At 45.9% G+C, this 13,350-nt stretch overlaps 1 protein-coding gene across 2 annotated transcripts in view; it reads right to left on the reverse strand.

Annotated features, from left to right (window-relative positions):
- The window catches only part of LOC148214999 (syncytin-1-like), a 102,322-nt gene that overhangs the window by 45,194 nt on the left and 43,778 nt on the right, over positions 1 to 13,350 (reverse strand). The window lies entirely within an intron of this gene.

Below are 13,350 nucleotides of genomic sequence, written 5' to 3' on the forward strand. Positions count from 1 at the left end.
TCCCTTTCCAGCAGCACCTCGTCCAACTTCCCCGGCGCCCAAGCCGGAGGTTCTTCTATTTGGGGGATTGCAATCATGATGGCAATGGGGACACCCTCCCCTGCCTCCTTTGCTACTCGATCAGCAAGTCGGTTCCCTCTTGCCTCCATTGAGTCCCCCTTCTGATGTCCCATTACATGCACCACTGCAATCCTGTCGGGTTCTTGAAGAGCTTCCATCATCCCCTCTATCAGTTGCCGAGCTTTCACCTCCTTCCCAGCAGTTATGAGTAAACCCCGTTCCAGCCAAATTTTCCCGAAAGTGTGCACTACTCCCCAGGCGTATCGCGAGTCTGTGTAAACGGTGAGGGACACTCCCTTTCCCAACTCTAGTGCCCGTTTCAAAGCGTGCACTTCACACAGCTGGGCCGACCAGTCCGCTGGTAGTGCCCCCTTCTCTACTGTCTCTCCCTCCGCCGTCACTATCGCATATCCTGACTTCCTTTGTCCCTGCTCTACTCGGCTAGACCCATCCACAAACCAGACCTCACCCTCCTCCAGCGGGACCTCCTGCAGGTCCTCCCGGGTCTTTGTTTGCAGCTGCAACAGGGTGGAGCACTCGTGCTCCGCCGGCTCCCATTCTTTCCGCTCCCCCGCAAGAAACTCCGCTGGGTTCAAATTCCTGTCTGTTCCTACCACCACATCAGGACTTATCCGGAGAACTGTCTCATATTTCAACATCCTTCCTTCTGTCATCCAAGCAGCCGCCTGCTGACTAAGCACACTTAAGATCTGATGGGGCGAATGGACAATCACTGGGCTCCCATAAGTTAGTTTTTTCCCTTCTGTCACTAGCACAGCAGCGGCAGCCACTGCCTGCACACAAGTCGGCCATCCCCTCACCACCGGTTCTAGGGCTTTGCTCAGGAAGGCCACTGGTTGATATTTCCCAGCCCGTCTCTGAGTCAGCACTCCAATGGCGGTTCCCCCATGGGCTGTAACGTACAGGTGAAAGGGGAGGGCCAGGTTCGGTAGAGCCAGAGCCGGGGCCGTCACCAGGCTCCTTCGTAATTCTCCCCACTTCTCTGTGTCCCCGTCTGTCCATTCTACCCTGTCAGATGATCCTTTCAACTTCTCATACAGAAACTGAGCCTTGCTCATGTACTCATCTATCCATAGCCGGCAATATCCTACTAGACCCAGAAACCGCCGCACCTCCGTTTTAGTATGAGGGGGCTTCAACTGCATTATCCCCTGTATCCGAGAAGGATCAATCAACTTCTCGCCCTTCCGGAGTACATGTCCTAAATACTTGACCTCCCTTTCCACAAATTGGACCTTCCCTTTTGACACCTTCAATCCTTCCTCAGCCAACCAGTTCAATAAAGCCACTGAGCCTTCTCTCACCTTTACCTCCTTCTCTCCAGACACCAACAAATCATCCACATACTGCAGCACCCGAGAACCCCCGGGGGCCCGGAACCCCTGGAGTTTCTCTTCCAATGCCTGTCCAAACAAGAGGGGGCTCTCGGTGTACCCCTGGGGCAGCACCGTCCATCTCAGTTGTTGCTTCCTCCCAGTCTCCGGATCTTCCCACTCAAAGGCAAACAGATCCCTACTTTCCTCTGCCAGAGGGCATGACCAAAAAGCATCCTTCAAGTCTATCACCGTGAACCACCGATCCCCGGGAGGGATCTTCCCCATCAAAGTGTAGGGGTCAGGCACTACCGGGGTCTGGGCCAAGACCAAATCGTTGACCCTCCTCAGATCCTGCACCAGCCTGTAACTATTGTCCTTCTTCTTCACAGCTAAGATAGGGGAGTTGAAGGGGGACATAGCCGGTTCCAACAGCCCTTGCCGCCTCAGCCCATCTATGATGGGCTTCAGCCCGCCCCTCCCATCCCGGGACAGCAGGTATTGGGCTTGCCGCAAACCTGTCACCCCCGGTTTCAAGGGGATGCTAATTGGGGCGATGCGAAACTGACCCGCCCCCCCTTCCCCTGCCCATACCTCAGGGTTCACAACCTCCACGTCCGCCTCCCGCAACAAACACATCCTTTCTGCCTGTTCCACATTCCACAACTCCACTCCTAGACTACCCATTAGATCCCTTCCCAGCAGGTTCACTCCCGCCTGTGGGATCAGTAACACATCTGCAGTTACCTCCTTCCCATTCCACTCCAATCTCACTCCCTCCAGTACGTCTGCCTTGACCAGAGAACCTCCCACCCCCATCACCGATACCGACGCGCCCCGGGATTTCGCAACCCCTGGGATCGGTTGGCACAGCGATGTTTGAGAGGCTCCAGTGTCCACAAGGAACTGCCGTTCCTCGCTGGTGGGACCCACCGTGATGTTTACCAAGGGTTCCCCATGGGTCCCGGTTGGGGAACCATGACCCCCCTAGTCGTACAGGGGGAAACTCCTCTCACCCATGGGGCGATCCACCTGACAGTCCTGAGCAAAGTGTCCTACCCGCCCACAGCGGAAACAACCTTGCCTATCCCCAGTCCACCTCTCCCTTCTGGGGTCGATGCCACCTCTCCGGGGCCAAGGTCCCCGGACCAGATGGGGAGAAGGTCGCGCCTCCCTCAATCCCTCCCCCTTCGTCTCATTCTTGGCCGCCGCCTGAACGGCTGCCATCATCATTTGAGTTTTCTGCCTGGTCTTCGCCTCCTCCCTCCCCACATAGGTCTGTTGAGCAATCCTTAGGAGTTCCCCTATCCCCTGTTCGGTCCAACCCTCCTGTTTTTGTATCTTCTTCTGAATGTCTGGCCATGCTTTGGTGACGAACTGCATTTTTAACAAGGTCTCAAAGGCTGGGGTGTCCGGAGTCACGCCCGAGAATTTGGTCAGGCCAACCCGGATCCTCTCACAAAAATCTCCGGGCGATTCATCCTTCCCCTGGGTTACCTCAAAAGCCTTGGTCAAATTCTTCCCCTGGGGCACTGTTCGGATGCCCTCCAAAATCATCTCTTTCATGTCTCTCATGTTCTGCCAATGTGCGGCATTATTGGGATCCCAATTTGGGTCCGCCAGAGGGAATTTAGTATCCGCGGCCGGGGCATTTGGGACGTTTGCATTCCTTCACTCCCAAGCCCCGAGTGCGGCTCGCCGAATCTGGCCCCTCTCTTCTGGCGTATAGAGGTGGGCTAAAATGTAATTCAGTTCCCCCCAGGAGTATTCCACCGGGCTGAGAAAAAGTTCCAATTGTTCGGCGGCGGTATGGGCATCCTCTTGCATACAAGGGAGGGTCTTTTTTAATTCCCTCAACTCACTGGGTTTGATGGGAACCGTTATGTAACTGGTGACGGCCACCCCCTGTGCGTTCGTTCCGTTCGGGACCTGCCGGACGGGGAAGGCAGTGGCCGACCTTAGAATAAAGGGCAAGTTCTGAATGTCTTGGTTCAGCTGGTCCAGCTCTTTCCGCAGCCCGGGATAGGGTGGGAGTGCCGGAGGGGGAGCGGTAGGAAGAGGAGGAGGAGGAGGAGGAGGAGGTGGCGGCCCCCATTGGGGTCCAGTCAGCCAGAGGTCCTCCTCATCCTCCTGTTCTTTTTGGACAAAAATTTTGGCTAACTTGGGTCGAGGCCCCTCCCAATGAACATGGAACCAGACTTCCACATAGGGTTCCTGTGTTAACAATTTATGCTCCACAATGTAGTTTTTTAGTTGGGTCACCCAGTAATTACTGGGGATTCCAAGAGTATCCCAATGGTAGGGGAATTTGGGGTCCACTAGTGGATATTTTGGCCATTCTTTAGTGCACAAAGTTATCATGGTCAGTTTTTCCAGACCCCTGGTGAATGGACACAACCAGGGTGTCTCCCATTGTTGCAACAATTGTCCTAATGGAGAATCCGTAGGGATTCCCCCTACTGCGTTTTTCCCACTGGCCCCTGGCCTTACACTCTTACTCTGCGCCTTACCCATCCTTCCTGACTACGTTTCCCACCTTACAGAAGGTCCCGGACTCTTCTGTCCCCTTGCGGCGTCCAATGCCTCGTAACCACGCTAATCTCCCTGAGATTATGGGTAGGCTGTACTCACCAGACCTCCAGGAGGTCCCCTCATCGGCCGACTTCCTCTTTACTTCTGTCTGACTGGCAATTGGAGTCCCGTCCCGGACGACTCCGGGGAAAACGGGAGACACCTCAACGGGGTGTTACGGCCGATTACTCACGGTTCCCCACAGTCCGGTCCACGTCGAGGACTCCTGGCTGGCTCGCCAATTTTGTCAGAAAACGACAGACACGGGTTCGGTTGTCCAGTAGACAGAAGTTTTTTTTATTGGGCACGTTTGCAAAGGTGGGTCCCTCCCGCAGCAATGGAGGAACCCCGAAACAAGGTCTGACAGGTTTTTATACCCCCTATCTGTCCTCCCCCTCCTAAGAGGGCTTGGCTCACAATCTCACCTTTTTTTACCGCCCCGGAGCGCCGCTAATTAACCGCAAAACCGCAGACATTCCACTTTCCTAATCCAATCAGTGCAATACACATTGCAATACCCACTTGACCCAACAGCCGCCCCCTGCCGTTTCTCTTCACTCTGGTGCGAACGTGCCTCCTGCCTACAGTATTTCCTCCCTCCTGCCGTCCCTCTTTACTCTGGTGCAAACGTGCCACAGTATTTCGTCCCTCCTGCTGTCCCCCCCAAGGCTGCCCCATTGTGCACAGTGCTCTCCCCTAGCAAACATGGTTCGTTTGAGGCCCTCACTTCTCCCTGTCTTCTCACACATCCATGCCAAAGAAGAACCTGTCTGCGATGACAAATGCTGCCATTGCTTACTTGTGACCCCTTATCTGACCTTAGCTGTGGCCTTTGCATGAACACATCATCATGCACCTATCTTAATTTGCCTTCCCTTTGCTGCTCCCCGCCCAGCCACCTATGACTTGGGTCTTCTGTACTTAGTCTATATCACTTTGATACATGGAATGGAGAGATCCTCTTGCTTTGTGACACAATAAAGCAAACTATTTTTACTGGAAGCTAGGTCAGTTTATATTTGGTTCACATTTACCTCCAAACACAGTCAGCCGGAATCTCTCTTTGTAGCTCAGCCTAAGATGATATGTGTAGGCTGAAAAAAAGGGTATACCTGAGCCAAGAGGGAAGTATGGCAGCCACATGGGAAAGTGCATGTCTCCCAAGAGACATTAACCATACCACTCTTTCGACTTGTGAGGGATTGGAGGGAGAGAAGGGCTGTTCAGATGCTTATCACTGAGAGAAAGCTAGGCCTAGTGGGAGCTTCTGGAGAGCATCAGGAACTGCTGACTCTCAGGGTAGGTGGGCCAACTCTGTGTGCCTATGAAAACAAATAAAATATGACAGATGCAAAGAACATTTTGCACAGGCGGGAGAACATACTTAGTGACCCGACTGATTAAGTTCACTACCTTTAATGTCAGTGAACATAAAGTATGCTTCAAATGACTCAAAGGTCAATTGTGGGATTGTTCACAAACAATGAAAATGTGGGGTGTAGTTTTGTAAATAAATTAATAGTAATATGTTAATTAAACATAATCATACTTGTTCAAATAAGAATAGGCCTCTGTTCATCTTTGTTGACTTATCTGAACTCAAACTGTGTACAGTATAGTAGTGAGTATAACTTAGCATGTATGAGTGTAAAAAAGCATATTTCTCTGCAGTGTAAATAGAGCATTGTTTTTTTCCCATTTTTATATCCAGCTCCTCCATGAAACCCATTCTATTTTGACATACAGGTTGGAGACAACTGAAATGTAATGCATTGCAATAATAAAACATGTCTGTGGCCATGTCTCCTGTTTTGCACAGGATAGCCCTACATCTGAAAGGCTTTTAGAGGCTGGTCTGTCATATGAAGGCCTCCTTTGGTCAAGGGCTGTAGTCAAATCCAGATTAAAACTCAAAAGGCTGGGGAAGGGGGAATTTGAAGCTGCTCATCATTAGGCCCCTGGACAATAGCTAAACAGCCAGACAGATCACTTGCTCAGTCTTCCCCACTATGATAAGATTCTTGTACTTCTATTTACATTCTAGTAAATATTTCTAATTTTGTACTTATAACATAAACATTAATATGTTGTAATTAACAAATTTGCAGAGTTTTCTGTTAACTGGGAGGGTGGGATTGTTATTACAAAAAGTTCTGATTAAAATGCTCTTATTCTCTTAGGAATCCCCAGTCCTTTTGATTAGGGAATGTATTGCTCCTACAAAGCAGCTGTTGAGAAGGAGTTTCACCATTCACAAAAAGACTGCCTTGGGTGAGGTGGGAGTGGGTGGGTGGCAGTCATACTTGATTCCATATTTCCTGCTTGCTCCCCTCTCTACCACCTCCTCTTGCAGAATGTTCCTTGCTGCCTTGTCCTTATCTTGTCCTTTTTCAGGGCAAATGTGCATATCCCATTGGATTGTAGCCAGACATCTTGTTCATTTTTCAATAACTCCTATGAGTCTCCTTCAGACCTACTACCATGTTCTATAGCATATTACCTTATCATTTAATAAAAATTAAATTACTTTTTTTTTAAAAGGAATGTCAGATGGAGCAGGGAATCTGGTGGACATCAAGAGGCGTATTTATAGCAGACTGACACCCCAGACCCCATGTTGGAGATTCCAGCTTTCCTAATGATGCATTACGTCCAGAGTACAAAATAGAAATATCCTTATTATCTACTACAATCCTGAACAGTTTGGAAAAGCTTGTGGTGCTAACTAGCCCTATAGTAATTACTGGGGGCTGGGAAAGGGGGGGGGGGACTACGTATTTCCATTCAATCTTTGTCTTTGGATGGCCTGCCATCTACCCACAGTTCTTGGATAGAGGAGGTCTACTGAATAAGTCAAATCTGTACATTTAATCCCCAGAGAGCCTTGATTGGTAAAACAATATTTTACAAATGAATGAAACATGATGAGAATGTTTACTCTTAATTTGGTAAAATGGTTTTACAGTAGTTTTCATATTTATGGGTCATGAAATATACCATTTTGGAAAGAAGGTGAGGCCTCTTTTTCTAGCAGCCAGAAGTGTTGGAGATGGAAATCTCTCAGGCCTTTTTGCTTGTATGGACACTGGGGAGTTACATTATTCCTAAACTAGGGCCATTAAGTACTGCAGAGGTCTAGCTTTTGCAGAATTTACAGCTATGAGTATGGGAAATAAAAAAGAAGAGCTTGAACACTTAATATGGGAAGGAAAATATGATTTAACCATTTTAACAGAAATCTGGTTGGATGAGTCCCATGTTTGAAATATAATAACACTTAAGGATACAATTCCTTCAAAAGAAACAGAAACCATTCAAAGGGAGGAATGGTTGCCCTATATGTTAAAATTATCCTGCACAAAAATCCTAGTGAATGAACTTGGCAATACTACAGAGAGCAACTGCATTAAAATAAGTGGAGGAACAAATGAAACCAGTATAATTGTTAGGGCTTATTATCATTCATCCAATTAAAAAGATGTGGATGATGCCTTCCAAAAGCAAGCTGTAGATCTTACAGAAACACAAGTAGTAGTGAGGTGAAAATTCACTTGAGTTGAGCTCAGGTCCTGGTGACCACATGCACATCTTGGCAACAAATGGCTTTTTCTGGGGCATTTCTTTGACTTTCCAGTATAGGTGGTAACTAGCACCTTCAGTTGCACTTAGAAGCCAACTGTACCTATTCTGCACCTGTTCATTTAGACTCCAGAGACAGACTTTGCAAGAAACAACGAAGTATGGCAAAAATCAGGCCAACTTCCAAAGGGGGAACACAAACAGAAGACAATATTCATAAGAGGAATGTGAATCAAAAGGAAGAGATGATGAAAAGAAATCAAAGCATGGGGAATATAAGCAAGGTTTTCTTATGCTAGATACCATGGCATCAACAACAGAACTAGGTGAAAGAGTCCTTTAAAGAGTTTCTGCTAAAGATTCCGGCAGAGTTGTCTCCTTATGGTCCAGAGGACATTAGTCACCCCTCCCTCTTCTCTTGCCAATCCTCCATGCCTTGGCAGACTGCCTGGGTAAGGAGGGGTAGCAAAAGAAGCAGAAAGGGTGGGTTTTTTTAATTGGGCAGAACTTTCCCATGGACGAGGTGCTTTTTACCCAGTAAAGCAAGAGAGATTGCAGGCTTTACCAGGCAGACCTCTCCCTATGCCCAGCCTCCCAGATCATGCCCAACCCCCTAGAGATCAGCACCAAGGTGCATGACCTGTGGAGGTTGGATGGGTTTAGCAGGAGAGCATTGAATACTTTTACAAGCAAGACCCTTCTCACATTACTCAGGACCAGATTTTGACAGATGGTATAGCCTCTGTCCCTCTTCCTTAAAGAGAAGAGCTGGTAGTTGTTTCTCTTGCCAATAAGTGATACCAAGGAAATCTTTCTGATAAGTTGTCCTACATTAAATCAGCCCTAACCACTGGCAGGGATAGCAAAGAATGCCAGCATACTTTCCTGCTACCTCCAGAGAAAGAACTCTTTGATTAGGTTCCTCCTTCAGAGGTGAAAGAATGCCAAGAGAAATAGTTATTCTTGTCTTGGTATTAACTAGTAAGGAAGACTCAGGATCAGGAGCCACCAACCACATCTTGCATGTCAGTCCCCTGCACCCCCTCCCCACCATTGTTTACAAGTGCTTAGTTGCATAAAAGCAGTTTCCCAGACTTTTTAAAGCATTGTTTTTTTTGGTGATACTATTTTTTGTGTATATTGAAGAACTTCAGATGCTTAGTCAGGAAAAGGACCCCATCTTCTAGAATAGGAAGATGGGAAGCAATATACTAGCAAGACAAGCACTTGGTCCCACTCACTTATGAGCGAGTTGCAGACTGAAAGATTCCTCAGCTATAATTTGGGAAATCAGGGATGTAGCCCCAAACCAAGCAGCAGCCCTTCTCTTTCTCTTGGAAACCTGGCTATAAAGAACAGCGGTTTAGCCTCCTAGCTTTTGAAATGGTCCACTGACCTTCTGAAAGATCTGTTTGCTTTTTTGACTAAAGAAATCAGTCTTCCAGGAAATTGATCTTCCCATATAAAACAAAAAAATAAAATCTCACAAGCAGGCCAGCAAAACCTCCTCTCACCCACATCCTATGCTCTACCAACCAGGGTTTTTTTTTTTTTATTAAGCATGGAGCAGTTTCCCCAGCAGCCACACATTCTGGATACTGTCAATCAGTGTTTCTCAACCTTGACAACTTGAAGATGTGTGGACTTCAATTCCCAGAATTCCCCAGCCATCATGGGTGGCTGGGGAATTCTGGGAGTTGAAGTCCACACATCTTCAAGTTGCCAAGGTTGAGAAACACTGCTGTAGACTGTTTTTCCTGCTGACAAGTTCCCTTGATGGGAGGGGAGATGAAGATGGGAGGGAATCCACCAATCACTGTTCTGAAATTTTCCAGCATTAAATCTGTAAGGACACCACCACTCCCTGGCCTCAGTGTTGAAGCCCAGCATATTTCAGCCATGGGTGAAGAGCAATTTCTGTCAACATACTTTTCTGCCACCTCCAGGGTGTGAATGCACATTAACGTGGCCATGAGGAACTGATCTACAGCAAGTAGGAAATGGAAGCAGTAGGGACACACAAGTAAAATGATTGTTTTATTTTATTTATTCAGAAATATATCAGATTTTAATCAACTCAGACCAATGCTAGTAGGATTTCATGAGAGGCGAAGCTAATGGAAAAAGGAGCTTAGTTGGATGTTACTACAAAATATTAAAATCTACTACTGTGGCCGAAAGTGTGGAAAGACCCTGCAGTTGACTCTGAAGTTAACAATGGCTGTCACAAATGGGAGATGCATTTGTGTTCATGTCACACTTGTGGCTTTTCCTTATGCATTTGGTCAACCATTTTGGAAACAGAGTGGTGAATTTGCCTAATCCAGTGTAATTTTGTGTATGTTGGCTTTTATGCTAGGCAGTACTGTAAGGATCTCTTTTATGTCTGATGTAATTTATTATGCATGGGAAACATATTATGCATAGGAATATTTCCAAAGGTCTGGAGAGATGTGCTATCAGTTTGTCAATAGCACCCAATTCTAGCTGCCCTTATCTCATTCAACAATGGCAGAGGAAACAACCTTACAGGCACGCCAGTTTCTGACAGCTTTTATATAAATATAATACTTAATTATATTTAAGTATTAAGGGTCATTTGGGAACCTCAGAAGCTTAGATGCCCATTCCTAGCCATGATGACACAGAAAGGAGAAAACGTGGATTGTGACATCACAATGCAAGTTCACAGGCATGTACCTAAAGGGTAGTTGCCGTCATAATGTCATAATGTGTGTTTTATCCTTTTCCTCCTGCTGCAAATGCCTATGCTCAAAAGGAGCTTTTATTTGGGCCAAACTCTAGAATTGTTTTCCATACAAGGAATGATGCCTCAAAAGCCAGTTTTCTGTTCTAAATTCTGCTGTAGTTCACAAATGTAATCCTTTCCAGATAATTGGGAGGAAAGTCTTCGTCATTCTTTTGAAAAAAGATGAATGGCATCTGCTTTTTTCTCCCTCGCACCCCCCCCCAATTCCAACTATTGTTCTTTATTAGCTTTATTAGTATGTGTTCTGATCTTCCAACCATCCTACTTGCACTCTACAGCCTGCCTTCAGCTGCAAAGATAAACTGTGTGTGCTTTAATTTGAGGATACTTTGCTTCCATTCCACATCCCAAGTGATGAGTGTGTCACCACATCATGCGTCGTCGCCTGAAGCATCAGAGCACAGAGAGAGGAAGCTGTTTTCATCTGCAAGCCAGAGGCCCTGATGGAAGGAAACCAGGTGGAGGATTGCTATTTTCCAACAGCAATCGCAGCCACAACTGTGATTGAGTCATGCCTGCCACCATACAGAGGCCATGGAATACCTATTAATCTTAGGAAGGAAGGAAGGAAGGAAGGTCTGTCCTGCTGTGCTTCTCTATATAGCTTATATGCCACTATGGCTCAATTGATGCAGCCTACTTAGTAAGACCTTCCAGGGGGAATAGTCTATTGTAGCAAAAGCAGCACACAGTCACATGAACAAATAAAAATGAACAAAGCTACTGTGGCATAATCTTTCATCCCATAAGAAAGGTAGTCTTCAAGGTACCACATAAGTCCTGGCCCTATTTTATTCTGTCTATGAAACATCTTTGCTAAGGAAATGAGAGGTGTAGATATCTAGCAAATTGCAAAACTGAAATGGGAGAGAATGACTTGGCCCTCTTTCTCATGTGCATAATTGTAGTCAGCCAGAGCCATTTTTTACTAGAGTCACTTTACACATTATGTTCTGAAGATTAGGCCTAGTCCTACCAGGTGCTCAAAAAAGACCTGAATTATCTGCATTCCATTAGCTTTTTCCATGCTAGACCAGTTTACATCTGCATGTGGTTTTAGTCCTGTCTTCATTCTATTTCCAATTCCATGTCTTCTAATATATCATCTCCTCTTCTTGGAATGTCTTCTCTTTGTTTGCATACCAGTTCCTACTCCTCTTCTAAGAGATAAAATGATTTGAGGGAGATACCTCTAAAGATAGTTCTCCAATCCACAAACAGCCCCCCAAAAATCTTATCTCAGGAGTAAGGACACATTCCCAAATTTTCCAGGTACCTGCTTCTTGCAAACCATTTTCACCTTGTCACACAACAGGGAAATACATTTCAAAGGGGGTGAAAATATTTCAGAACAATGTGTCTCAGCCCCGGGGAGTATGGAAGCAATTATGGCTTGACCAGATCATTGTTAATTCTCTAATCTAGCAATTGCCTGTTTCCAGCCTAACAGAGTGCTCTTTTTTTGGCTGTCTCCAGCTCCCTTTCTCATCACTCATCTCATCAGTACAGGGCTTAGGATCTAACTTCTGAAGAGTACACAACATAGCACAGAGTGCTACATAGTTTAAATCAAAGAGCGAGGAAGACAGCCTCCCTTATGGTTCAGCAATTTTCCAACAGAGATCAATGGATGCCAATGGTTTAACATAATGAGTGCGAGCCTTTAGCACCTGCTCTTCCTCTTTCCCAGTTCTTAAATACTTGCGTTCCTATTTTAGCAGCAAACCACAGCTTGCTATTCTGTATCTTTTCAGCACACAAACCAGGATCAAATGGATTTGTATCCTGGGTTTACAAGCATTATGGTCTGTGACACTGGGCTGAGAGCTTCCTCTTAGAAACTAACCATGTGATGCTGAAAAATGTCATTCATCCTTTGAAGCTTTCTTTGCATTTTGCGTAGGCAAACTAATGACAAGAAAAGCAATTCCTTGCAATTGCATTATTTATGTAACATGTCCTATGTGTTCTGCATCCATTCAGGAAATCTGTGCCTTGTCAAAACCACTTAATTGTTTTCATGTAAAGACAGAGCTCAGCATCTCACATCTTCGTTCAACGTGCAAAGCATTAGATGGCTAGTAATACAAATGCAAAATGTATACTGGCCAGAAGTTCATTCCTATCACAAATGGCTCTTTTCTGTGGGTCTCCACCCCATTAACAGAGCCAAGTGCTTAGAGAAAGCGCAAGGGAAAAAGCTTCAGCATCACTCTAAGCTCACTAAATTCTTTACAGACTGTCAGATTCTTCTAAAATTTGAGAACACAAAATAAAAACTGCCCAGGAGCATTTTCTTACGATGCAGCATCCAGGATTGACTATTACTTGGAGTAGTTTGGAAACGTCACAAGCTGACTGCCTTTGTTTGTTGCAGAGGTGCCCCCACAGAGTAGGGTAAAAACAAGTCAAAATGGTAGCCACCTCAGCACAATCAAAGCTCTGCCTGGTTTTTCTGCTATTGTGGCTGCCCACTTGACCTTTTTTTTTCTTTTTTTTTAACCATGCCTTGTGGATACTCCCGAGTGGCTGACAGGGCACCTTCACGCAAGGTTGTGGCTGTTTTACTTCTCTAAGGTGCTGGATATTGTAGCTAGCAGCTAAAGGGTTAACATTTGTAACCTATCCAAGTTCAAGCTGCTGCCAACAGCTGCTATTATTTAACCATGGCGTTAAGTTAAGCCACTGGAGCAATACTATGCTAAGCTCCGATGAAAGACCTGAACCAAGAATAAAAGTAAAAACCTTTACTGAATAAAAATCTATGAAAGTTAAAACAACTGTAAGGAGATTGCACAAAATACCAGATTGAAGCAAGATGCGAGTTTGAATAGGTGGACAAAAAGTTCTGAATAGATTCAACTCCTATGGATCGTTCATTAGGAAGAGAGAGAACAAAAAACTGGTGTTTCTACACCAGAGAGTCCCATTAGTAATAATTATGCATTGTTTTTCTGCAATCGGCTGGGGCCCCAATTATAATTGTATATATATATATAAAAAAACACCACTGTCCACCTACATTCCACAAGGTTT

The sequence above is a fragment of the Python bivittatus genome, unplaced genomic scaffold (genome assembly GCF_059951505.1).
Source record: "Python bivittatus isolate LINGU-HERP-01145 unplaced genomic scaffold, Pbiv_v1 ctg000480_np1212, whole genome shotgun sequence".
In the NCBI taxonomy this organism is placed as follows: domain Eukaryota; kingdom Metazoa; phylum Chordata; class Lepidosauria; order Squamata; family Pythonidae; genus Python; species Python bivittatus.